Source organism: Phodopus roborovskii, unplaced genomic scaffold (genome assembly GCF_943737965.1).
Source record: "Phodopus roborovskii unplaced genomic scaffold, PHOROB, whole genome shotgun sequence".
Classification (NCBI taxonomy): domain Eukaryota; kingdom Metazoa; phylum Chordata; class Mammalia; order Rodentia; family Cricetidae; genus Phodopus; species Phodopus roborovskii.
The window spans coordinates 2,257,138-2,283,098 of record NW_026126460.1 but is presented as its reverse complement, the minus strand read 5'-3'; the positions used below and the strand labels follow the sequence as shown (position 1 = coordinate 2,283,098).

General features: G+C 41.4%; 1 protein-coding gene across 2 annotated transcripts in view; it reads left to right on the top strand.

Moving 5' to 3' along the window:
* Positions 1–1,514: 1,514 nt before the first annotated feature.
* The window catches only part of Hecw2 (HECT, C2 and WW domain containing E3 ubiquitin protein ligase 2), a 331,621-nt gene continuing 307,174 nt past the window's right edge, over positions 1,515–25,961 (top strand). The window contains exon 1 of one of the 2 annotated variants that reach the window (XM_051190202.1): positions 1,515–1,799. The gene's annotated coding sequence lies outside the window, so the exon portion shown is untranslated. Of the gene's footprint in view, positions 1,800–2,137; positions 2,281–25,961 lie in introns of those variants that run through there. The other variant, XM_051190203.1, reaches the window with a different exon arrangement.

Here is a 25,961-nt window from a genome sequence, read left to right as displayed (position 1 = left end):
AACTGAGGGGAGATTATGACATGTGTGGCATTAAAGGGTCAGGTAAAAACCCGGAGAAAGTGATCATTAAATGCTTGGAGTCCTTCGAGATAAAAGTGTTTGAATTAATTTAAAAGGAACACAGTCAGTTGACGAGTTAAGAATTCTTTCTTGGAATGAGTGGGACAAGGACAGGCTGAGATCTAATCAGGGGACTTATCAGGAGCAACCCACATTGATAGTTTTGGCAGTTAAGCTTTGGCATCTTACAATTTTAGGATGATTTTGCAATAAAAATTTATAGCAAAGTAAGTTTTTTGTCACTTCAGTCACTGTGGTTGATATATTAGAAATTTTAGACAGTTGAGACTGCTTTCTAAGAAAACAAAACAAAACAAAACAAAAAATTCAGAGAACAACCCAGGGCATCCAGTTTCGCTATATTCATTTTTATACTTTTTAGTTAAAAAAAAAAATAGGTTGTGGCGATGGTTAATCAATATGGGATGCTATGCTGAGGGTTGCAGGTGCAGGGCTGCTGGGTTTATATTGTAGAGACTGATGAGCTCGGTGGCATCCCATGGAATTCCTATTATAGATGCGGTTGACCTCAAATCCAGTCAAGAGAAACTGGAATTGAACTTTTCATAGGATGCATTCTGCCAATGATGCCTGCAATGATAGATCTAAGGACAAAGGCATTGTGGCTTTTCTTGTGACCTGTGACAGAACATAAACAAAACTGATCTGAGATAAAAAGGGAAGTGATTTGCATGTTTGCCTCCATCCAGGGCCAGACACCTCTTCTTCATCAAACCTTTTTTTTTTTTTTTTTTTTTTTTCTTGGCAACATGATCCTTGTTGCCTAGCTTAAATCTTCCAGATTTAGTTATACTAGTTTAAATAGCTTTACATTTTCTGAACAGATGAGAGGAAAACCTCACACTAAATGTTTGGACTAGTATGTCCAGCCCATAGTCAAACACTGTGGTCTAAAAGATGATGCCTGGCTTGTCTAGGAGTCTGCCAGTATTCAGGAACCACAGACTCATTGTGGGTGAGGGAGTGATATGAATCACTGTTACTAGGAAAGGACAGTTGGAGAGATTCATAATATTGAACACACATTTAAAAAGTATGCATATCCATTACTTGGGTGAAGAGGTATTGTTTTACTTCCTGCATAAATACAGTTAAGGTACAAACCAGGCAGCTCTTTCCCTTGTCTAGATAGGCACCATGTAAGTACTGTGGGGCATAGTCTTACATTTCAGCATAGCACATTTTTTTTTTTAATAAAATGAAACTGACTCAAAGAAGATGCTACAGAAAAAACACATGGAAACCGCCAAGTATCTATATAGCAAAATTTAGTTTTTAGTGTCCTCTCAATTGCAGTTTTAATAATACATTTTTCATCTTGACCCCACCCCATGTGTGTGACATATGTGTTACTGTCTTGTCCTTACAGATGGGGAAACTGAGGCATGACGCCCCTGACTCAGCTTTCAGGTAGAATTTAGGGAGGCTTGTCTCCATGACCTCAGCGGGTCCTCTTCATCCTTCGCGAAGCCTCTAGGAATGCTTATGTCCTTCGCTCCGCGCACAGCCTAACTCGTCCTCCGCCCAGCAGCACCCGCCCCGCTCCAGAGCGCCGTCCTGAGGGAGGTCCCGCTACCCGGGTCTGGCCGCTTCTCCTGGGCTCTGCTTGGTCAAGCTCCCGGGCCCCCGACGTGCAGGCGGCCCCCCGCCCAGCGTCCCCAGCGCGGTGCGAGCAGATGCCGCCCGGGCGTCTAGCGGACACGGGGGCGCGGCTGGAGGTGAGCAAGCCGGCCAGGGACCCGTGGCGATGCGGGGGAGGCGGGCGACAGTGAGGGGACGAGGGCGGCTGGTGCGCGGCTCGCGGGCCACGCCTGGAGAGCGAGCGGAACGGGCGCCCGGGGGCCCCGTGCGAGCGCGGGGAGACATGGCTCCGCGCGTCCCCGCCGCCGCCGCTGACTCGACACAATCGGCGGGTCGCGCGGCGTAACCGCGGGTGGGCGGCGGCGCAGAGCCGCCTCTGGAGCGCCGAGGGTCGCGGCGGCGTGCGAGGATGCCGGCTCAAAGGCGAGCCGGGGACGGCCACTGAGACGCTCGCCGGCCCGGAGAGCGGGGTGGGCTCCGTAGCCGCGGCCGCCTCAGCCCCAAGCGGCAAGCTCGCCCGGCCGGTCGCCTTCCCTGCGGCGCGCACTGGCGGTTCGCGGCGACTGCGGGGCGCGCTCCCGCCTCGGCCGGGTCCCCACCCGCAGCCCGCTCGCCCAGGTGAGTGCGCGGCCCGTGCCCTGGCGCCCGCGCCGCAGGTAGCGGGCGGCGGCTTTGTCTCGCTCTCTCGCGCCCTGGCGCGGTCATTCATTTGACATTCTGCTCCTGAAGCGCAGCGGACTGGCGGCACGGGACGCGCCTGCTGATTCGGTGATCCTCAAGAGCAGGGACTTGGGGGCTCATGTGAGCATTACTGGAGGGAGCGGAGGCTTCATTTGCTTTCTGTTTGGAGTGTGTGGTGAGCATCCTGTGCTAGAGCTTGGGGCCTGGAGGAAACCCGGGCTGCAGATTTAGACGTAGACGTTTGGGAGGACGTGCAGCTGCAGAGGTCTGGCTCCTTATGCCTTGTCTTCTCCGTTAGCGGGTGCTCAGCTGCTTTTCGTTTATTATGATTAATTTTAGGAACGCCGTCACAGGCACAGTTATTTCTTTTCGAGTTAGGAGTCTTTGGAGTCAGCACAGAGAGCTCACGAGTAGAGTTATAAGGGTTCAGTCAATAATAAACTTGGAAAAGGACAGCGTCGGTGATCGTATGGACAGAGGTGGACAGGAGGCAAACTTCACCGCGGCCTTTAGCCTTTGTGGATAAGATTACTGCTTTGCACTTCTAGAGTCATACAAACTCGAATTCTTGTACGTATGCCTTTGCCAAAGTGTGCAACTTGTTTTTTGTTTTTTGTGTTTTTTTAAATATTTTTTTTTCTTGAAAAAATGTTTTGGTGTACTTTGCCATTTAGAAGAAAAAATTGAGAAATCAGTAGTCGTTTATTAGAAATTGTGAAATTTGATGTATTTGTTTGCCTTGTAAATATGATTTTCTTTTTACTGTTACTCCTATTCCCTAAAGGGCTCATTTCTTCTATTGCCTAGAGAGTCAGTCAGCTTCTCTCTTTCTCTTCCCCCAACAGATGGCTTCATGTGCTGAGAGGTTATCTTTAAAATGTCACTCACATTACTTACAAACAAAGCAAGCTTAGTTCTGAAGTTTGTCTTTGGAGTTATGAGAGCAAGAGTCCCAATCTGATGGGGATGTTATTAATGGTGTCAAGATCTGGATGCTGCTAATCTGTTTGGTCATCAGAGGATTCCTGCAGAGATTGTTTATGTAGTGTGGGACAGATGGTGTCCCTAGCAGACAAGAGGAACCAGGCAGAAAGGGGCATTGCACACTTCAGAAATGATCTGCTGTGTTATTGGAAGGTGGAATAAAGTGGGGCAAGAGGGGAGAAAGACATAATTTTGACCTCTTAAAGGAGACGTTTGTTATCCAGCAACCTACATAGCTCCTTTCTTTTCCACATTTAAAAGCCCATCATTGAACTCTTTGTTTTATTTCTACATTAGCATAGGGTTAAACAGTGACACCAGTGCAGATGCCTTTGAACTTAATAGTATCTTACCTCTCTGGGGCAGGGAGGGTCCTTGCATATATTTGGTACCTTGGACTCATAATGTCTCCAAGCTGCAAGGATTTTTGTTTCATCTACATCAGGTTGAGTTTATTTCTTTTATAACTCCTTGGCAAGTGGTTTCCTGACCTCCAGCATTTGCCCCCAAACTAGCATCTATGGACATTACTTCCATGATGATTTACCTGTTCCTAGACATTTGTTTCACTATGATAACCCATCGTAGGTTGGGGTGCCTCTTGGCGGGGTATATTTGTGAAGCATGATGATGTCAGTCATTCTAAACATTGGCTAATCCAGATGTAGGTTTTTCTGCTTCTGTAGAGTTCATGCCCTAGACTGAAACTTGGCCAAACACTGGTTTTCCTTTGTTATGAATGTGAGGGGAAATATTTTAGCAAATTGATTACTTACCAGCCTCAAGACCAAGCTTAATGATCAAGTAGTGTTTGGCTGAGCTGAACAAGAGGCTTGAAATAAAGAGCCCAACTCTGGAGAACTTGGGCAGTGTGCTCTAAGAAGGAAAACACTCATTCTTACACTCTCCAGAATCTTTTGCACCACTAACATTGACCTCAGCAAACAAAAAAGAAACCCAAGTTGTTACTGTATTTGAGGACAGATACAATGGCTTTCTTTCTTGTAGACTGTGTCTTGCAGGAGGGATGGCTTCAGGGCTCTGTTTGGTGTTGAGTGTACTCTGTTATCAATGCAATGATCTGATATCTTAAATCCTTGCTATTCAGTCTGTGTCTGATGTCTGTGTCTTCATGTGGTGGCCATCTCCATTGTGGATTGCTCCTTTAAAAGGAAATATGCCCCTGGCTTGGGCTTGCCTTGGACCTGGCCTGTTGTCGTGCTCAGTATTGAATTGCTACCTGCTTAATGGGCTGGGTTTGGGTGGGAGTGAAGAGTGGGGGGTGGAGGGATAGGAGAGTCGGGGGTGGATGAATGGTGGAGGGGGTGATGAGGGGTGGGATATTTCTGCATGGTGTGTTGGATAGGGACTAGCAGTTTAAGATAGTTTGTTGTTACTAGGCTTGGCATGATGTTCACTTGCTCCAGCAGAGGCTGGGTTGCTCAGGAAGTCACGTCAGGACATGAATGTTATAAAAGAGAGGGTAGAAGGGTGACCAGACCTTCTGAATTGCCTATGATGGTGCCATTTTGTCACTACCAACTTATCTCCATTTTTAAAAGTGTTCTGGTTCGGATGATAAATTATATGATCACTGTGGAAATTGAGGTGTCATGGTTATATTCATTGGCCCTCTCTTGGCCCCAGCTTTCCTTTACTTTTGCTTCTTTCTTTGAAACAGGATCTCATTATATAGCTTAGGTTGGCCTTGAATCCTGGGTTCTCTTGTTTTAGTGTACTAAATACTGGGATTTCAGGTGTGTACCACCATGCCTCGCTGACACCAGATTTTGTGATGGGAATGTCATTCTGTATATATGTTTCTCATACTGGTTAATGAATAAAGCACTGTTGGCCAATAGGAAAGGAAGATAGGAGGAACTAGGAGACAAGGAAGAAATAGAAAGTAGAAGGAGGAGCCAAGATGGAGAGTCGGGAGAAAGCAGTATGCTGGCCATTTCAACAGAAATAGGTTAATAATTAAGACAGAGCTAGCCGATAAGAAACTAGTAACTGGCCAACAGGATTATATCAAATACAGAGTCTCTGTGCGTTATTTGGGGCTGGCGTGGCGGCGGGACAAGACCATCGGCGGGAGGAAAAACCTGAACTCCCTACAATTTTGAGTTTGCTTAATGACAATCTTTTCAGTAAGAAAATTAGAAGGCATTTGAACCTGAAAATACAAAGGAGAAAGACATAGTAGGGAAGATAAATGAATGTGATCTGTTTACACTTGTAGAGAGAAGCTGTGCTAAGTCATCGAGTGTCTGTCCTGGTTCTAAGCCCCTATTACTGTCTTCAGGGCAACAAGAATTACCTCTTGTCCTTTAGTTAAGGCTGACACAAATTGGGATGACTCCTGTGATTTGGGAGGACAGTTGCTCCAAAACTTGCCTGTGGATTGAATGTTTACGCTGTGCTTACACACATGAATGCCTGTTTTACCATCTAGTGTTGGACACAGTTCTTGGATATTTACTGGGAGTCCAGAACACAAATGCTTCTGTATAATCTTGACTCCACATTCTTGTGGTTTCCCAGGACAATAGGGGAGCTTTTGTTTTCTGTGCTCTCTTCTGCCTCCAGTTGGATTCTGGGCTCAGCTTTTCCTAGGGAACACATAAGAAAACACTTGGCGCATATCTCCATCCTGTGCAGATTTTAACTGTGCAAGTAACCCGATGAAGATTTGGGCTTTGTATATATGAGGTTTGTGGCACTTGCTTTTGTGACTTTTGCTGAAAAATGTGTCTGTTTGTAACAGTTCACTTGTAGTGCTGACCAGTAGGTGTTAATTATGGTCGTCTACCTTCTAGCACAGTCCATCAAAGTCTTTAAGAGCTTCGTCAGCATGTCTGAATATGAATAAAATTTATTTATCTCCTTTACAATATGATGATTAAGTTACTTTCTTTTCAGCCAAGGATATTTTTGTGAGTAAAATGTGGTACTAACTGAAAATGAAAAGAGCATTAAGCCAACCTACTGGACTAGCTCAGATTTTTCAGTTACATTCCTTGTTGCTATGATCATATATCTGACTTAAGGAAGGAGGGGTTTATTAGGTTTATAGCTAAGGGGAATGTCCATCATGGAGGGGTGGGTGGGATTTTCGAGGTGGTTGGTCACATTGTACCCAGAATCAGGAATCAGAGAGTAATGAATACTCCTGTTCTTCTGACTTTCTCCTCTGTGTTCAGGCTGCGACCCCAGCCCATGGAGTTCATCTATATTTAGGGTGAGTTTTCCAATATCACTTAAGCCCGTCTAGAAACACCCTTCCAGGTGTGAACTGAGATTCATTTCCTTGTGATTTAAAACCCTAGAAAGTTTGCAGCTAAGATTAAATATCATACCAGGAAAACTAGCGTGTGTGACCATCCTGATTATGATCCAAATCATGAACTTGGAGAGCTGGAGATGGCTCAGCAGTTAAGATTGCCTACCGTTCTTGCAGATGATTTAGGTTTGGTCCCTAGCAACCTGTCAGGTGGCTCACAACCAATTCCAGGGGATCCAACGTCATCTTCTGACCTCCACAGGCAAATTGACACATGTGGTGCACACAAACCCAGGCAAGTACACATTCACACATGTATAAAACATGTTTTATACACACATGTATAAAAAAAAAAGAATAACTAATTTTAAGAAGAAAAATGTGAACTTGGGTCTTCTATGTGGTTTTGGTTGGCCTGGAACTTGAAGTTCTCTAAGTGCTAGGATTATAGGCATATACTTCCACACCTGAATTTCAGATTGTTAGCTTTTATAATGAAGCATATCCACCTGATGTAAAAATATTCTCATTTATTATGGTTTTGTTCAACTTGTATGCTTAGTGTGTGCTTGCATATATCAACAGAATACCTGTAAATATGTCTATTGTGTGGATGAAACAAATTACTAAGAAGGCATGGTCATTTGAAACTTGCATGTTTAATTTCATTCATGGGTTGGTTTTTAAACTAATTGCATTTAATCTGTACAGACTTTAAATCAACTCCTGATCTTGTCTGGTTTTAACACCACTTGTTGCTATAATGTTTTTCCTTAAAAAATTGATAGCTTAAAAATATGATTTTCTGTTTAAGTGGTAAAGAAAGATCCATACACAGATTGGTGGTTACAGAGAAAAAGAAAGAATTTCATTTTTTCATTTATTGATTCAACTGGGTTTTTATGGGTTAGTGTCTGACATTGGTGCTAAAACAATGAATGCTGACCATGTGGAGTTTTCATTCTACTGAGGGCCAGGATAATAAGTTAAATAAAAAAGAAAATGATGTTGCATGGTAGAATGGCAAATATGGCAGAGTATGATTGATGGAGAAAGTGACTTAAAAGGAAGTAAAATAAGTTATGTATGTATATATAACAATAGAGAGAATTGCAGGCAGACGGAATGGCCAGTCTGGTTAATAATGTGGTCTGCATTTGAGTGCATTCAGAGATCCACAAGGAGACCTGTGTGACACTCTGTAGATACCTGGGAGGGGGTGGTTGGGATCAGCAGTGAGGTCAGAGAAGTAACATGGAGTGGTAGGGCCTTGGCATAGGAGAGTAATTATGACATCTGCAGGCATTCTATTATATTTTTTAAAAACATTTTTATTGTGTGTGTATGGATCTTTTGCCTGTGTATGTGTGTGTGTGTGTATGTAGATACACACACACACACACATATATATATATATGTGTGTGTATGTATATATATATATATATATATATGCACCATATGTGTGCTGTGCCTGTGAAAGCCAGAAGAGGGGATCAGATCCCTTAAGAGTGGAGTTATAGATGATTGTGAGACACCATGTGGGTGCTGGGAATCAAACCCAGATTCTTTGTAAAATTAACTAGGGCTCTTAACTGCAGTTCCCTATTACATTTTTGTAAAACTCATCATAATATAAGAAGACTACCAACCAATATTTATAACCTATATTTTGTTAATGATCCATTTCATGTTAAATATTCAGTCTATATTATGTAGTTTTTCTCTCCCACTTCTGTGTGTGTGTGTGTGTGTGTGTGTGTGTAGCTAGTAACCGGACTCAGAACTTCATGCATGTTTGGCAAGCAGTCTACCATTGAACTATATTCCAAACCCTTACTACTTCTATTATTAAGTTTTATTTTTGTTTCATGAAATTTGACCAGTCATTAAAACATTCAAAACTGGTACACAGAGTGTAACCACAGTGATGGAAATATCAGGTTGAGCATACCCAATTTGAGCTCTGAAATCCAAAATGCTCTAAATCTGAAAGTTTGTGAGTATCATATGGTTCTTCAAGAGAAAAGTTCTATACCATGAAGTGGAATTAAACCTGTAGTGATCTAAGTGCCATGGTTCAGCGTGCCATCAGCATGTTTAGGGACATGAGTATCAATGCAAATATACAATGTGAATCTTTATGCATTAGGACAGGGAGATCTGTGTAGTGTATATGGAACTATGACAAACTCAAAGCAATATTTTAGTGGATTGACCATCCATTCATTCCTTATCTCTGTTGGGAGAAAATCCTTAATTCCTGTTATGAAACTGTGCCCAATAGTGGCGTAAAGCCATGGATGTCCTTGTGTCATTTTCAAACAAAGAACAGTGGCTTCTCTGTTACACCACTGAGGTTTTCCAGGACAAGCCATAGTAATTCTTCTCTTACAAATTCTGTGTGTTGTATTACTAAGGGCAGATCAGTGACCATAGCTCTACTAGTTTTACTAAAGCACTCTTATGGTGAAAATGAGTGTGGGCATCTTATTGAAGAGACACTTGGAAGATCAGCTGAAGTTAAAGACAGACATTCTCCTTTGAAACCAGTTTTCAACACAATTTCTTTGTGGAACTATATGGTCGACTGCTGGACCACATCCCTGGACTAGAGTGTGTAAGAGTGAGTACCTTCCAGTATATGATAGCAGACATTTCGCTTTATGCTTGGGTGAAATAGCATGTCATGAGAGCGTGAATCAGCTTTTGGCATTAGTTCAGGGAGGAGAACTTGGTGAGGCTTTGTTACTTATCACTGAAAACTCATGCTACAAAGGATGGGATTTTTCCCTCTGGTTAGTCACCATTTTATGAAATTAGAAAGATGCTTCAGAGGGTGAGGATGTATCAAGAGAGCCCACAAGAGCCCAGAATAAAGAGAAGGCAGTTATTTATGGGGGAATCACTCACACAAAGAAGGTAAAGCTGCTGCCTCAGACTTCTGCCTCTGAAGGCACAGGAAGCTCTGTCCCAGTCCATAACCACTGCCTGAGAGAGCAAGCAAACATGTACTCCTAATGCCCGTGTGATGAAATGGTTAACACTTGTTCAATCTGTTTTTTGGGTATGGCTACTGTTGTGTGAACCTCTGAATTAGAAGGACTTTTGAATATATATTCAAAATATTTTATAAGTAAAAGAAGAAAGCCAGATGGCATTGTGATGTATGTTTTTGAAGAGGGGGTTTGGTAGAGAATCAAGACCTCTTAGATGGAATGGCTGGGTCAATTTTACTCATCACCCACTGCATGAGAAGTGGGAGGGTAGCTTTGACAAGTTTCAGATAAGGATCACAGAAACGATTGGAGACAGAATGAAAATAAGATCTGTGATAACTGAGGACCAGGGATGCTGAGATCAGCAGAGTGCCCTGTCCGAGGGAGTGAGTAGGCTTTTCCTTGTGTTTGTTTGTGTAGACTTTCACACATCCACAGTCCTTCCATATGAAGGGGAGTGGCTGGAATGACTCAGGTGAGGATGTTGTGTTAGAGGAAAACTGGCATTTTTGTCTGGCAGTTGAGGAAAAGCTGGAAAGGGTCCAAGAGACAAACTGCTGAGTCTTTCTGCAAAGTAGTGCCTCCCTAACACCCCAGCTCTGCTTGGTATTCTGCCACAGGAAAGATCTGGAATGCCCATAAGTTCTACTTATCCCCATGTATCCAGTTGCCTTTTCATATACAATTGAAAAATAATGGTTCTCATCCCCTCTCCCCTTTCTGGACAAACTCACTAGTAGCTTCTTATGTCGATGACTGACAGGAGGTGAGGTGAGTATCCATGTGTTCCTAGAAGGGATGGAGGGGAGTGAGTTTAGTTTGATATTTTCCTCTTTGATATTGATATTCTCCTTCTTGGCTCCATTACTTTTATTCATTTATTAGCAATTAAGATTTAGTCATCTTGCTGTTTTGGAGAGTTGTTTCCCATTAGCCTTTTTGTATTCTAGGTTTGTAATCATTGCGAACATATGGAAGTCTAGCCAATGTTCTGTATGATACCCGGTATTGATCACATAGAGAATATACAATAGTCAATGTCTAATAGCTAAAGGAACCATCTTTTTCTTCCTTGTGGATCTTTATACAAGGCAACTATTTATGTAAATCAGATGTTAAGTTGGCACAGAATGCTAAAAGGTGAGCGTTTTTGTATGTATTTTAAAAAAGACAGAATGTGACTTGGAGCTCTAATTCATTTACATAACTTTTTCTCAGAAACCTTCCATCAAAGGTCTCTTGGCTCCTTGCTGTGGAAGAAGGCTCACAGCTAGCAGGGACTGCTTAGGCTTTCTGCCAGACCTACTGAATTAGAGGCTGCACTTTACACACATTAACTATTTCCTTTGCTTATTAAATTTATTTGTAAATTGTATATAACACAATTGTACATATGATGGGGTAATATTGTTTCAGTAAGTAAAGTTAAACACACCTATTTCCAATCATTTATCTTTTTGAAAGATTTTAAAAAATCATGCTTCGAAAATTTTATACATGAATACACTGTACTTAGAACATTTCCACCTTTCCTGTCTCTCCTTCTAGTTCTTCCTGTGTTCCCCTACTTCATTCTCTTCCCATAATTCTGTAATTGTAGACAGACAGACTAACACATATACACACAAAAAGTTGTATACATTGTGTATACAATCTACTGAATCAAGTTAATGTTGTCAGTATGTACATGGTTTTAGAGCTTACCACTTAGGCTCGGGTGACCTAATTGGGAGATCGGCCCTAATGGAAACCGACTCCTCCCTCCTAAGCAGCTACTCACTACTTATAGCTCTTCAACTAGGGTGGGTCTTGTGAGCCTTTATCATAGCTATGTTGTTATGCCAACTGGTGTGGACTTGTACAGGTCTTGTGCAGGCAACCATATTCTTGAGAATTCATGGATACAGCATCCCTATCATAGCCAGAAAGCACCCTCTTGCAGCAGTCACCTGTGTCCTCTGGTTCTTGCAGACTTTCCAACCACTCCTTTTGCAATGTCCCCTGAGCCTTCACTAAAGGGAATATGTTAAGATGCCCCAATGGCAGCTACACAGCCACAGTCGTTTGTTTTCTTTATTTTGCCCAGTTGTAGTTCTCTGTAATAGTGATCATCAATGGCTTTAAGAAGCCTTTTTGATGGGGGAGGGTGAGAGCTAATTATCTGTGAATAGAAGCATAGATATTTAGAAGATTAGAAAGTGTGTTAATTTAGTACAATAATAGTAGTGAGTTTTCCTTTAAAGTCTAGGATGTCTCTAGTCATGAATTCTTGGTCTGGTTTACAATACCAGACAAAATTCCCTCCTGTTGAGTGTCCAATCAGACAGATGTGTTGCTAGAACACTGTTGGGGTTATATTTCTAGTCAGGTCTTGTAGTTTGCAGGAATTATAGATGGGTAGGACTACTGATAGCATTTCTTCCCTAACACTAACATGGTATCTTCTGACAGTTCTTAGGAAGGAGACTTCCCAGTTGGTGCCAGTCCCAGTTCTGTGACTGAAATGTGTGGTATCTTCAGCAATAGGATTTACCCTCAAGTTCAGGCTGACATGTTACTGTTATGTGTAGTGAGCCCACTACTCAATAAAACACCACACCTAACTCCTGCTGAACTGAAGTTTACTATGGGTCCATGAACCTCTCCCCATCTCTCCCTATCCATCAGATGTTATCCAGTCAACATCTGATGACTACCTACTCTCAATTCCTGTGATGTCAGCCCCTTTAGAGTGTACATGTGAGTGAGGTCATCCGGCACTTGTTAGCTTATTTCACTGAAACCAATGACTTCCAAGTCCATAAATGCTGTCACAGTGATGGATTTTCACCTACACTAGATACTTTGTTAGTTTATCTCTACACTGATGGTTGGTACCAGGTGACTGCTAACTTACAGAGTCTGCTAATGCATGTGTGAAAGTAGGAAGGAGCTGGAACCTTATCTAGGGGTTTGCTACTCATTAATTTCTTTTTCAACTAGATTCTGCAAGGGCAAGTGTAGTCTGTTATTAGGCTTTGTGGTGTAGCATTTGGCATGGTCTGGTGTGTCTGTTGAGTAGAACCGATTATAAGACACAGGAGTTTATTTTCTACCTTGAAAATTCTTCTGTAGGAATTCATTTTCGCTGCTAGCTTAAAGAATTAACAGCTTCATTGAAATATAATTCATACACTCTAACATTGCTATTTTGAAACAAAGATACAAAACATTTTGAGATATTGATGGGTCGTACTTTCCTTTTTTTTTTTTTTTTTTGGAGTGAGGGTCTTTCTATGGAGCCTAGGTTGCTCTTGAACTGCTTGTGTAACTAAAGATGGACTCACACTTGTGATTTCTCCAGCCTCTGCCTTACCATCAATTAAAATTACAGCTGTGTACCTCCATGCCTGGCAATGAGTCATATTTTGTTGGAGAAAATTTATTTTCTTTCTTGTGTGATTATAAAATATATTTTTCTTTTGCCTGACTAAAACCTCAATAGTTTAATAACTCAAATGGTTTACTTTAAACAATTATTTTCATTATCTCTTTCCCTCCTTCCCTCCCTCCCTTCCTCCCTCCATTCCTCCTTCCTTTCTCTTTCTCTCTCTCTCTCTCTCTCTCTCTCTCTCTCTTTCTCTCTCTCTGTATGTGTGGAAGTGTGGAAGACAGAACAGGCAGTGCTAGGCCCCTGGAGCTGGAGTCTCATGGTTGTGAGCTGCCTATGGGTACTGGGAAACGAACTTGGGTCCTTTGAGAGAGTAACAAGGTCTCTTAGATGCTGATCTGTATCTCTAACCCGAAGTTTTACTTGCTTTCCATCTATTTCATTTTTTTGAGTAAGCCTTTTCAGTTTTATTCAGGCATGGTTTACAAATGGAAATCACATGTATGTAAAGTGTATAATATTTTTATATGATGCACATGTACTCACATGTGCTGTAAAGTCATCATTGCAGTCATGCTTGTTAGCATGTTCATTGCTCACATTCTTACTTTTTTTTTGTGCTGAGACCATTTAGAATCTATGCTCTTGCCAAGTTTCAAGTCTACAATGTAGTGTTACTAGTTGTGGGTGCTGGGCTGTCAGCTGTATCTCCAGAACATTCTTCATGTGACTGACATGGTGCATCCTTTGATTGCCATTTCCTTATATTTCCCCACTCCCAACTCCTGGCAACCATCTTCTGGTTTGTCTATCAGTCTGTTAATTTAATTTATTTTTAAAGTTTTACTTTTGTTTGTGTGTGTGTATGTGTGTGTGTGCATACAAGCGCGTGTGCGCAAGCATGTGTGCTTATGCCTGTGTGTATGTGTGAGTGTAATGCTACAGGTATGTGAGTGCTTGCAGAGGCCAAAAAGGGACATGAGGGTCTGTGGGACTAGAGTTACAGACGTTTATTTGTAAGCTGCCCAACATTGGTGCTGGAACTCACACTTGGGTCCTCTGAAAGAGCAGCCAGGACTCTTCCTGATGACCCGTGTCTCCAGCTTGCAAGTCTGATCATTTAGATTTCCTATGTGAGTAACACTGTGCAGTACTTCTCATTGTTTCTGGCTTGTTTCGAGCACTGTAGTGTCTCTAGGTTCATCCATAGTTTTACGCATTAGCCACATTTCCTTCTTTTGTAAGAGTGGACATATATGTACACACACATACATGTATAGCAGAATATTATGCATATACATACATACAGCATATTTCCTTTTCCATCCATCCACTGGTAGACACTTTGGCTGTTGAGAATAATGTCATAATAACTGCACTGTAACTACATGGAAATATAGTCAAATCTTCAAGATACTGACTTTATTTCTTTGGAATAGATATCCAAGGATGGGATTGTTGATTACTGATCATATGATAATTGGAGGTCTGAGTGTGTGTGTGTGTGTGTGTGTCTGTGTGTGTGTGTGTGTCTGTGACTGTGTCTGTATAGGCCAGAGAGGCTTTCACCTTGACTTTTGAGGCGGGATCTCTTCTTGGCTTAAAGGTTACAGGCTGACTGTGAGCCCGGGACTCTTCGTGTTCTGAGATAACAAATTGTACCACCATGTCTGGTTTTTTTTTCCCCATAGGTGCTGGAGATAGGACTCAGCAAGTTCTCATGATCATGAGACAAGTACTTCCTGGATGAGCTATCTCTGCCCTCCACCCCTTTTCCTGAGACAGACTCTCATGTATCCTAGGTTTGACCTGGAACTCTCTAGAAATCCTGATTCTCCTGCTTCTTCCACCGAAGTTCTAGGATAACAGGAATGTGTGTCACCCTCCCCTATTCAGTTTTCTGTGTCTGAGCTTGGTTAACAGCAGTAGTTTGTGTAAGTGCACATGCACAATATTTGTCATTTTGTGATTAGCTTATTTTATTTGGCATGATCCCTTTCAGTGTTCGTGTATGTTGTAATGTGTCAGTCTCCATTTTTAAAAGTTTAGTTAAAGAGATTGAACCCACAGCCTTGAGTGTGGAAGTCTAGCGCTCTCCTCTAAGCAACATTCCTAGCCCCGCCCCTTCATTTCTAAGACTGACTACTATCTCACTGTTTAGTACACTTCATTTCTCAGTTCATCCATTTTGGGACCCGAATGCTTCCCCCTTTAGTTATTGTGAATAATGTTTCCATGAACAGGGATTATACATATGTAATTGGGACTCCACTTTCAATTGTCTTGAGTATATGATTGGCTTTCAGCTTTGTATGGGAACATCTACAGAAAAATCCAGTTGACTTTTTTTTTTTTTTTTTTGTAGGCTGGTAAATGCTATTGTCAAATTCTTCTGTGGAAGAATGTGTCTCCTGATAGACATGACTAGTGACTAGCCACCCTTTCCTTGTTGTTCCCAGATATTAGACATTACCTCATTTGTCCTGTTTTTTTTCTTTCCATTAAACTTTATGTGATAAAGTTCGTTGGGGTTAGCAAATGAATAAATCACAGAGCTAAATGTACTCTGACCTCTGATTCCTGGTTAAAATTGCTTGCTTTGTATTATTTTGATAAAACAAAGAGAATAAGGAAAAAGTTATTGGAGTTCTTTCAAATATGCAGCTAATAGCATTTCCTGGTTTAAATTGTATGGATGAGCTAGTACGTTGTCAGGAACCATGTTGCAGGATGGGTTGCTGTTGTAGTCATGGGCGGAGATGTAAATGTGTGGCCATTCATTCATAATATTTCCAGGATGGAAGCATAGAGCTTGCAGTCTGTACAGAAGTAACAGATTTGTGGGGTATAGTGGCTGAGAGACTCACAAATTGGGCTCACAAAAACCTACTGTTGCTGCTTCTGATTATTGCCCTAAAATGCAAGCTATGCCCATTTTCCAAGAAAATTCAGACATTGTATACATTTTAAGTCTTATTTTTCAAAAGAGGGCAAATAACTTGAAAAATTTAAACATTTAGCTATCTGCCCGAGTAAGTTGGTAAGCTGCATTTATACTTCTGAGAGAAGTCAGGAGGTTTTGGAACTCAAAGAGGCTTGTTTGATAGATACACCATAAGTGAGATGGTAATCTGAAAAATGAAGTAAAATTTTATGAAATAATTTCTTGTGTTGGAGAGGACTATAAGCATCCCTCACTCTCTCCACTTTTTCCCAGTTAAGAAACCATGATTTTGAACAGCAACATGACTTTCTGTGTCATGTCTGCTAAGCTTTTGGTGTGATGGAAAACAAGCAGGAGGGTGATCATCCCAGCTTCTCTTGCTGTGACTTGAACCCAGGGCCTCATGGCCGTTAGATAAACATTCCATCTCTGAATGGTTTCCACAGATCTCATCAGTATTTCTGGTGCTCCTTTTTTTTGGTGGGGGTGGTTATGTTTACATGTCACTTTTCCATGTCCTTTCAAATGTTATTTCTGCTGGTCATCATACCCAGGAGTTGTGATTTGGTTTCATTCAGTGAAAGAAGCAACCAAGTTCCAAAGAAGCTCACAGCTTAAGGTTATACAGCTGGTTATCAAGAGGTAGTGTGACCATTATAATTTCTCTTACACTCTGGGGCACAGTTGGGACTAGTAATTGCATTGGAACAGCAGGCATCACTGGAGTGGTCTCAGTTAGGCTGGGACATAAGGCCACTCTCATGACAGAAATGATATTACTTCACTTCCTAAAAACCTTTACCATAGCATGATAAAATACAGGCTTCTCGAGGGGCAAACATGTATGTGCAGAAGAGAGCTGAACAATAAAAAGACTGGCGGGGGAAACGTTGATAGAGGTTTTCTTGGAGAATTTTGGTGTTTATTTATGGGGAAGTTGACATTTGTGACAGCTTTTATTTCTGTGTTGTTTCTTAGATTCCTCCCCTTAGTGCTTTGTGAAGATCTTTGTTTTCCTCCATTGACTTTTCCTCAGAGTTCTTGCCTCCGTTCTGGGGTGAGTGGGAGTGAGGGAGCTGGCACTGTTAGGTTACAGGTTGGCATCATGGCTGCAGCCTTTCAGACACCACTGTGTTATGTAAGGAGAGCACAGGAATAACTAGCACAGCAAAGAGAATGCTTCTGCACGGATGTGTGTCCTATTGATGCTATCCTGTTTCTGAAGAGAAAGACACATACACCTTGACCTTGAATGAAATTTTTATGGATTCTTAGCTAAATTTGGAAATTAAAAAAAAAAGAGATAATAAGAAAGAACAAACCTGGCAAAATATGCAAAACCTGTGGATTAAAACGATTTAGTATTTCTGAAGGAAACAAACACGGTTGAAATGCATTTCATCAATTGCTTTATTTTCAGATATGCATGACATTAAGATAAAATAGATTTCCTGGGTGCCTGTGTTATGTAGGATTAAAACATTACCTTGGCTAGGCATGTAGGTAGCTCAGTAGTAGAGTGCCTTCCTTGACTATTGACTACTCTTGAGTAGTGTTGTCCAGAATACTTGACAGATTCTTGTGCTCGTGGTTTCAGAGGGTCCATACCATGTTTACTTGGTCCCATGGGCTTTGGGAAAACACTGTGGTGTCAGGAGCATCCTGCAAGGAAGAACCCTCCCCTTATGATAGTCAGGGAGCAGCCAGGGACAGGAAGTGACAGGGACCTTCAAAGGTATGCCCCCATAAATTTCTTCCTTCAGTTAGTCCCCACCTCTAAACCTCCTACCACTCCCCCAAATAGAGCCATCCACAGAGATGAAGTGCTGACTTCAGCTAACTGCTGAGCCAGTGCCTAGTACTTCATACTCACTTCTGGTGCCCATTCCTGTGACCGTTTGGGTGAGCTAAGGGGCTGTCATGGGCAGCAGAGTAACCCAATAAGAAGGAATTGGCTTGATATTGTCTCTCTCTAGCACGCCTGTGTTCTTTACGCTGAGGTAGACAGGTGGGTCAGGGTGGATAGTCTAGGGGACCACTGCTGAGGTCATCCGTTGCTCTGTGCCCCCTGACCCTGATGAGGTCACCTGTGTGGTGGAAGCTGTCTCACCTCCACCTTGCACAGGTGCCTTCCTCATGAGCCTTAGTCCAGGATACCCCTAGACTGACTGAAGCTTTCACAAGTGTCTGCTCTCTGTGAAGCTGTGGGTCCAGCTAAAACTTTGGAACAAGCTAAGGAGAGATTCGAAATGGGGCAATCTTGCATTTTGCCACAGTTATGTGACATCTCAGGACCTTACTTTCTTTACTTCTAAGATGTCATGATAACTGAATCTGTTTCAGAATGGTGTCTTGAGGGTGAAGGAAGCTTTTATCAAAGACAAGAGCCTTGATCAGTGCAGTAATTATGAAAGGTATATTCTAATAGTAAGGCTATTTTTGTTTTTTGTTTGTTCATTTGTTTTGTTTATTTATTTATTTATCTATTTATTTTTTAATCCAGTGAGTTTAATTGGGATTGTTTCCAGGAACATGGATAAATTATTTTCTGTTTTTAATATTTAGGAAACTTACAATCAATTCTTATTTTACTTCAGGAAGATTTGACTCTTTTAAGCAGTAACAGACACTGAATTGAATACACAGATGCTATGGATATTATAGGATGATAGCATGTAGGTTTTTCAAACAGTGTTATTAATGGAACAACCTTTCACACCATTTCTTAGAATGGTTTTTAATGTAGAGAAAACATAAGTAGGTTTTGGGGTAAGTAGTCCATTAGAGTAATTTAATTTCGCTTGCAAAAATTTTTTAGTTAGTTTTTTTCTCATTTAAAATGGGTCATGGCTGGAAGCAATTCCTCTATTTGGCAAGATGTTCTTAGCATATGGATTTGCTACAGAACTGAGAATTCTAAGATGCCCATGTCAGCATAAGGTTGCTTCTTGGTATTTGGCTGATGGATGTAAATTATAAACCCTTTTTCTAAGTCAAAGGAGAACAGAAGCTCCACCATACAACATAATCCTAAGACAGAAGCTGGTACCAGGGTTGGATATTGCTGTTGTCTTAGTTAGGGTTTCTTTTTGTTGTGAAGAGATACCATGACCATGGCAACTCTTATAAAGGCAAACCTTCAATAGAGGTGGCAGATTACAGTTTCAGAGGTTCAATTCATTATCATCTTGGAAAGGAGCATGGCGGCATGTAGGCAGATGTGTTGCTTAGAGTCTTACCTCTTGCAGGCAACAGGTAGTCAACTCACTGTCACACTGAGGGTAGCTTGAGCAAAAGAGGCCTCAAGGCCCACCCCCACAGTGACACACTTCTTCCAACAAAGCCATGCTTCCCAATAGTGCCACTCCTTATGAGCTTATGGGGGCAATTACATTCAAACTACCACAGCTGTCAAGTATCTAGCCATGTTGGTTTTTGGAGGAATTTGGAAGATTTGGGAACTTTGGACTAGAAAAGCAGTTGAATTCTAGGGGCCTGGAAGACAGCTAAAAGCAATGCAGACCCAAGAGAATCATCAAAAAGGTTTCATGGGGAATCGAGGAGCTTAACAGCAACTGGGCTTGAGCCCATTCCTGTAATACTTTCAAAAAGATTCTCCCTGCCTTCTGCCCATGTACTAAGAATTGCCCAGGCTAACTTAAAAAGGAATGTGTTAATTTTTTTTGGTGGAGGCAATTTCAAGGAAGCATAATATTGATTCTGTGGTGTGGTTATTATTAATGATTCTCATGCTGATCTGCAATGAAAAAGAGCAAACAGCACAGAAAAAGTACAAAATGTTGAGTTTAAAGAGTAAAAGAGCACCAGAAAAGTTGATGTTGGGTAAGGCTTGTGCCATGGCTGCCCACCAAGTTCACCTACTTACTTAGGAGGCTGGTGGCTGCAGTCATCTTCATCCTGTGTTATTTCTCCTTGTCCAAAACAATAGCAAATCAAGGAAGCTTCTAAATAACTGGGTGGGAAACTTTTAAACCTAAAGCCCTCTACCAGAGAGGCACTTCCTCCAGCATGGCCACACCTTTTAAGCATCCCAAAACAGTATCACCAAAGGCCCAAGTGGCCAAGAATATGGGCCATCTTACTTAAACGACCACACTCAGCAAGTGAAAGTTTCCTGTAGTCAAGCTTGGAAAGCTGAGTTTAACCTCAGGATCCACACTATAGGTGGAGAGAACTGATACTCCCAAGTTGTTTTATGACCTCCGTAGGTATGCCATGGTATGTATGACCTCCCCCCCAGGCACACACATATGCTCATAGTAACAAAATAAATATGTAACAAAAGTGAAAGAAAAAGAACATAAGAGAAACATGAGAACATATTAAGTTAAACATGTGAAATTAAAATTTTATTTTCTAAATTTAGCATCTCTAAAGTGCTACCTGTTACATAAGAATCTTTCCTTGGTTTGCTGTTTTTTTTTGGACAAGATGCTGAGAGAGAATCTGTGCGCCATCTGCTTTGTCATCACCAATTTTAGATTAAGTTCCCCAAATTTAGATTGAATCTTACTAACTTGCAGCATCTGGTATTTTCCCCCTTGACCCCTGGAATGGCTCCTGGCTGGCTTTGTGGGTAACCATGAGGTAATCTTGAAAGCTAGTGAGACAAGGTCAAGTGACTGTAGCCATCAGCTTTGTCATCCAATTGGACTTTATTGTCAACTTGGTGGGAGGTGACAGTCAGCTTTGAATTAGGGAGAATTCAAGACACAGAAACAGAAATTACTACCTACCTTTTCCTGGAAGTGTCTGGACAAGGCAAGGCCTCACCACTCAACCTTCAGTGTACAACTAGGCTTTTACCCAATGCCCAATTTCATATTTAAATGTATTTTATTATGATATGTATAGACTACTGAATGCACAGTGTACAACCTACCGTAGTTGCTCCCAAGCTCCAAGGAGAAGTTAAAACTGGAGCCAGGAATAAAACTAGATCCTAGCAGGGTACAGGAATTGGAAAACACAAGTACTGATTTGTATATTTAATTATTTTAATGAAAAAAATTTTCATTTGTTTGTTTAGGGTGTGTGTGTTCGAGTATGCATGCGTATGTGAGTCTGTCTGTCAGTGGTCATTTGTGTGAAGGTCATATAACGGCCACATCGGTCAGTTTTTTCCTTTACCCTGTGTGTACTGAACTTGGGTTGTCAGGGTCTGCAACAAGTGCTTTTACCCACTGAGCCATCTTACCCTCCCCTGTCTTCCCCCAGAACACAAATATTTATAGAAAAAGTAAGGCTGAGGAAATAAGCAAAAAATATTATGAGTGTTTTAAATTAAAACTTTTCTTTCTTCCCTGAACTTTTATTTTGAAAACATTTATGAAAAATTAGAAGAAAAGAAAAAGAACACAATTGTAAATCAACTGGGCGTTAATAATCACTTTGATTCTCTTTGTGTGTTTATTTCTGAACCTTTGAAGCATAAATGTAGGTATCTGAAACATTACCTCAAATACTTTTAATTTCCAAGATTAAAGACATTCCCCTACCATTCCTAATAATATTATTACTGTCGTTGCACCTTATTTCAACTAACCATACTTTAATACTACCATCATATATTATTTTAGGTTAAAATTATAACATATTTTGGATTCAAGATGTACTAAGAAGTTGTGTATTGATTTTATTGTGTTCTCTCTTAATGTCTCCTAAAATATTTTGTTTTTCATTTATTTTTTATTGTAAATATTTTTTGTGCAAGGTGCTGTGTTACACAAGGAAATTTCATACAAGCATACATTGTATGCTGGATGTATTCCACCCCAACCACCTTTCCTCTGACCCCTTTTCTTTTTCATAGGCCATTTTTTGTCCCCTAGATTATTTGGCTTTATGATGATCTGTGGGAATAATTTAGAGCAGTTGTAAAATATTTTAGGCTTGTTTACTTTTCTGATTTTTGACATAAGCCGAGAGTTTCTGGCAGGAAGGCAGTGCAGGTAATACCATTTGCTGCATGCCATCAGAAAGTGACTGTGGAATGGGACTGCAAGGTTCAGTGGTGACCCTGAGGCTTCCTGCAAACAAGCCCGTTTGTCCTTCCATGTTTTATGGATGTCATGGTGTTATGAGCATGTTTTTCCTGCCGCCGGTCCCACCGACACATCACCCCAAATAACACACAGAGACTCTGTATTTGATATAAAGCTGTTGGCCAGTTACTAGTTTCTTATTGGCTAGCTCTGTCTTAAATATTAACCCATTTCTATTAATCTAAGTATTTCCACGTGGTCTCATCTTAGCAGAGAGAGACCCTGGCATTCTTCTCTCTCAGTCCTCCATCTTGAAAGGCCTCCCTACTTCCCTCTCACCTCCTCGTCTCCTAGTCCCACCTATCTTGCTTTCCTATTGGCCAACAGTGCTTTATTCATTTACCAATAAGAGAAACATATTTACAGAATGACATCTCCCATCATCATGGAGTGAGCTTGAGGGCTCATAAGCCTCCTGCTCTCTTTGATCTTTCACAGTTACTTTCAGCATTCGTGGTGATTTCTGCCTGAGCCCATCATAGTAGGACTTGCTATGGTGCACTCAGGCAGAAGATCAAGATATATTGTATGAGAAAGGAATCTATTCTCAATAAAGGGGGTGGGAGCTAAGGGTAAGAAAAAAAATAGGGTACATACAAGTGACCTAGACATTTACCCACTTAAATTGTTTTCCATATCCCATCATTAGATGAGCTGTGTTGGTTAGATTTCTCATCACTGACTGAATCTCTGACACACCAGTAGCTTATGAACTCAGGGCCCATGGTCCCTGGCTCTGATGATCTGGTAGAACTCATGCAGTTGAGGCGTGTGCTGGTGAAAGGTTTGCTCACTGCAGCCGGAAGCAGAGAGAGGAAGGAAACAGAGAGCTAATGACAAGGCAGAGAGACCCCACCCCAGTGTAAACCTCCAGTGACCTACTTCCTTCATTTTTGGCCTATCACCTAAACTTCTCAGAAGGTCCCCAAAATGGCACCACTAGCTGGTGACTAATTCCTAGCACATGAACCTTTTGGGAGAGCCCTTCCTATCCAAACCTTCTCTATTCTTTAGCTTCTTTGATGCGTATGTACCTTTGATTCACCAAAGATTATAAATATCAGGATGGCAGTGTTTGGTATAGTTCTCGAAGCTGTGTCTTATTTGATCAGTATAAAAACTCCTTAGTGCATACACACATATGCAAAATATAAACCATTATATTAAAATATGTTACTTATATATGAATAAGAAAAATGAGGGACCATCTTAAAGCTCAATTTCTTGGGGACAGTTCACTCTGATCTATGGGATCATAAGCAGATGATGACCTCAAACAGAGGAGGTGACTTTTGCTGGGGAAGGGTGGTCATTGTGGTATCATCATTGTAATTACCACTAAGACTCCCACTATGTGGGTGTTTGTTGGGAATGCAGTGTCTGGCCTCACTCCAAACCCAGTGAGTAAAAGTCTACAATATGGCTGCATCTCCAGGAGGTTTTCATTAAGAGATAGTTTTGAGACCTGCTGGGGAGAATTTTCATGTGCCTGCCCAGTTATTCAGGCTAACTGGTTGAGGATACAGGCATATACTCCGAAGTCACTGCAGATTCTGAGTAAAGAGCATCCTGTTTGTGAAAGAACTTCAGGCATAGAAACCACTAGCTTCATGCCACATGCGCATACTGACTTTCTCACACTGTTCTTTCCAGGGTGTAAGGAGATGTCTCTAATTGTGAAGGGCACTGCTCTCAAAGGTGATTGTTGTTGCCAGTGGCTCAGAAGGCTGAACACCTCCCCCCTTTTCCTGATTTATGTGTCTTTGCATGTGATACCCCATGGTTATCATCGCTACTCTACTTCAGCTTACAGAGCAGGAGCTGGTGCAGCTGCTGTGTGTGGCCTTGCCTGTTTTCATATCCTGTCTGTTTTGGGGCTTCTTGGCTTCTGTGGAATGACACCAAACTGGAGGGCTACGCAGAGGTTCTGTGACCCTATGAGAGGCCATCAGATGGACTGTTACCGTTGATTCCTCATAATTGTGCAGCATTTCCATCAGTGGTGTTGGTGGAGGCTTGATGTAAATCAGGGCTCCCTGGCCTTGTAGAGGTGTTACTTATGCCTGAGATGAAGAGTAAAGACTGGACCTCTTTCCTACTTAAAAGACAGCTGGGGAATAACCCTGCTGGGCTGGTTTCCCTGCTGCTGAAGAAAACACTTGAAAACAATGTGGGCCTATTATATTCCTCAGGTTTAGTTAGTTAGGAGGGCCTGGGTCCAAATGGTGCTCTATCAGAGGGTAGTGGTGTACTGTAAAAAGAATGCTGATTTGTAATTAGCAGGGTGTAATTGTCTTGCTTATTAGTTTTGTGACCTATTAGTACTTAGTTGTGCTCTGATTTTTTTAGAACAATACTTCTAAAAGTAGAGTTATATCTTCCAGTGTTATCATGAGGCTGTAATGATATAATGTTAAGAGCCTAATACAGGCCAGGTGAGACAGCTCAGTGGGTAAAGTTGCTTGCTTCAAACCCAATGACCTCAGTTCAGTTTCTGGGACCAGATGATGGAAGGAGAGAACTGATTTCTTCAAGTTGTCCTCTAACCTCCACATTTACCCTGTAGCATGCACACATCCCATATAAATAACAAGTAAATAACTATGACTTTAAAAAGAGCCTAATACAGTACCCAAAGCAGAGTGATTTTCTTTTGATGTTAATCCATGCAATATGCATTTACTGTAGTTACTGACTGCTTTTTCCCATGTCAGCTGAGTAGAGAGTTAAATAACTTCTTGTAGTTTTGCCCATGGAATGAATCTCCAATATTTTTTGCTAGTTACTGTCATGATAACAGACACTGCCCTCCAAAGGCACAGTGTTTCCAGCCTGGCCAACTCATTGCTGGCTCAGAGCCAGCTGGGATTATATGTCTGCACAGCTGAGACCATTCCATCTTTCACAAATGATATGCCAACTTGTCAGCCAGAGGCAGGAAAAAGAAAATATGTGCTTAAAACTATAACATGGGTGAAATGAGCTTGGTGCATCAATTGTATTTGAAGAATCATGGTATATTTTCTATATTTGAATGTGAATATTCAATTAAGAAGGAAGCCAGGCATGTTGGTGCACTCACTGTCTGTGAGTTCAAGGCCAGCCTGGTCTATGTGGCTAGTTCTAGCTAACTAGAGACCTTGTCTCTTCCCCATTCTTCACCCAAGAAAGGATATGATCAAGACTTTTACATGTATGGAAATCTTCAACGAGTTAAAATATAGGGTTTAGAATGGAGCTCTTGGCTTGAGAAAGTATACTCATATGCCTGCCTAGAAAGAATGTTATCTTTACAATTTAGATATGGTATGGCATTCTTCATAAGGCTCTTTAGGTTCAGAACCGTGCCTATATTGGAACACTGGACAGTATGGCACAAATTCCTGATTTTCTATATTTTAACATGGATATTTGATTATAGCCACAAAATCTTGAAAATAGGTCATCATGTATATTTCTATGCCTTTTGAACTATTGATTAAAATGAAATTATGTTTTTGTCTCTTAGCATGGTATTAGCTCTCAGGGAGGTGCTACTTGGAGAATCCAGGAACTTCTTTTTTCTCCTTGTAAGAAATATTTTATTTTATTAATTGACAATTTCATATATTTATACAGTGTATCTTGGTCATAACCATCCTGCACCTCCCACAGCCCTCTAGATCACTTCCAATGTGTGCCCCACTTCATGATTCTTTCATTTTTTTAAAAAATAGTTCATTGTGTTCAGTCAATGCTGCTTGCATGTATAGGTGTGGAGGCATCCATTGGAGTTTGAGCAACTGACTGGCAGCCACAGTCTCTAAGATAAATGTCCTCTTTCCCACTCAGTAGCCATTAACTGCCAATAACTCTTCAAAAGTGAGGCCTCATGAGCTCATCCCCCATCCATGCTGAAATGTGGTCTGACTTGATCTTGGACATGTCTTGTGCAGGTAACATAAGAGTTTATGAGTTCAGTAGATATGCCAATCCC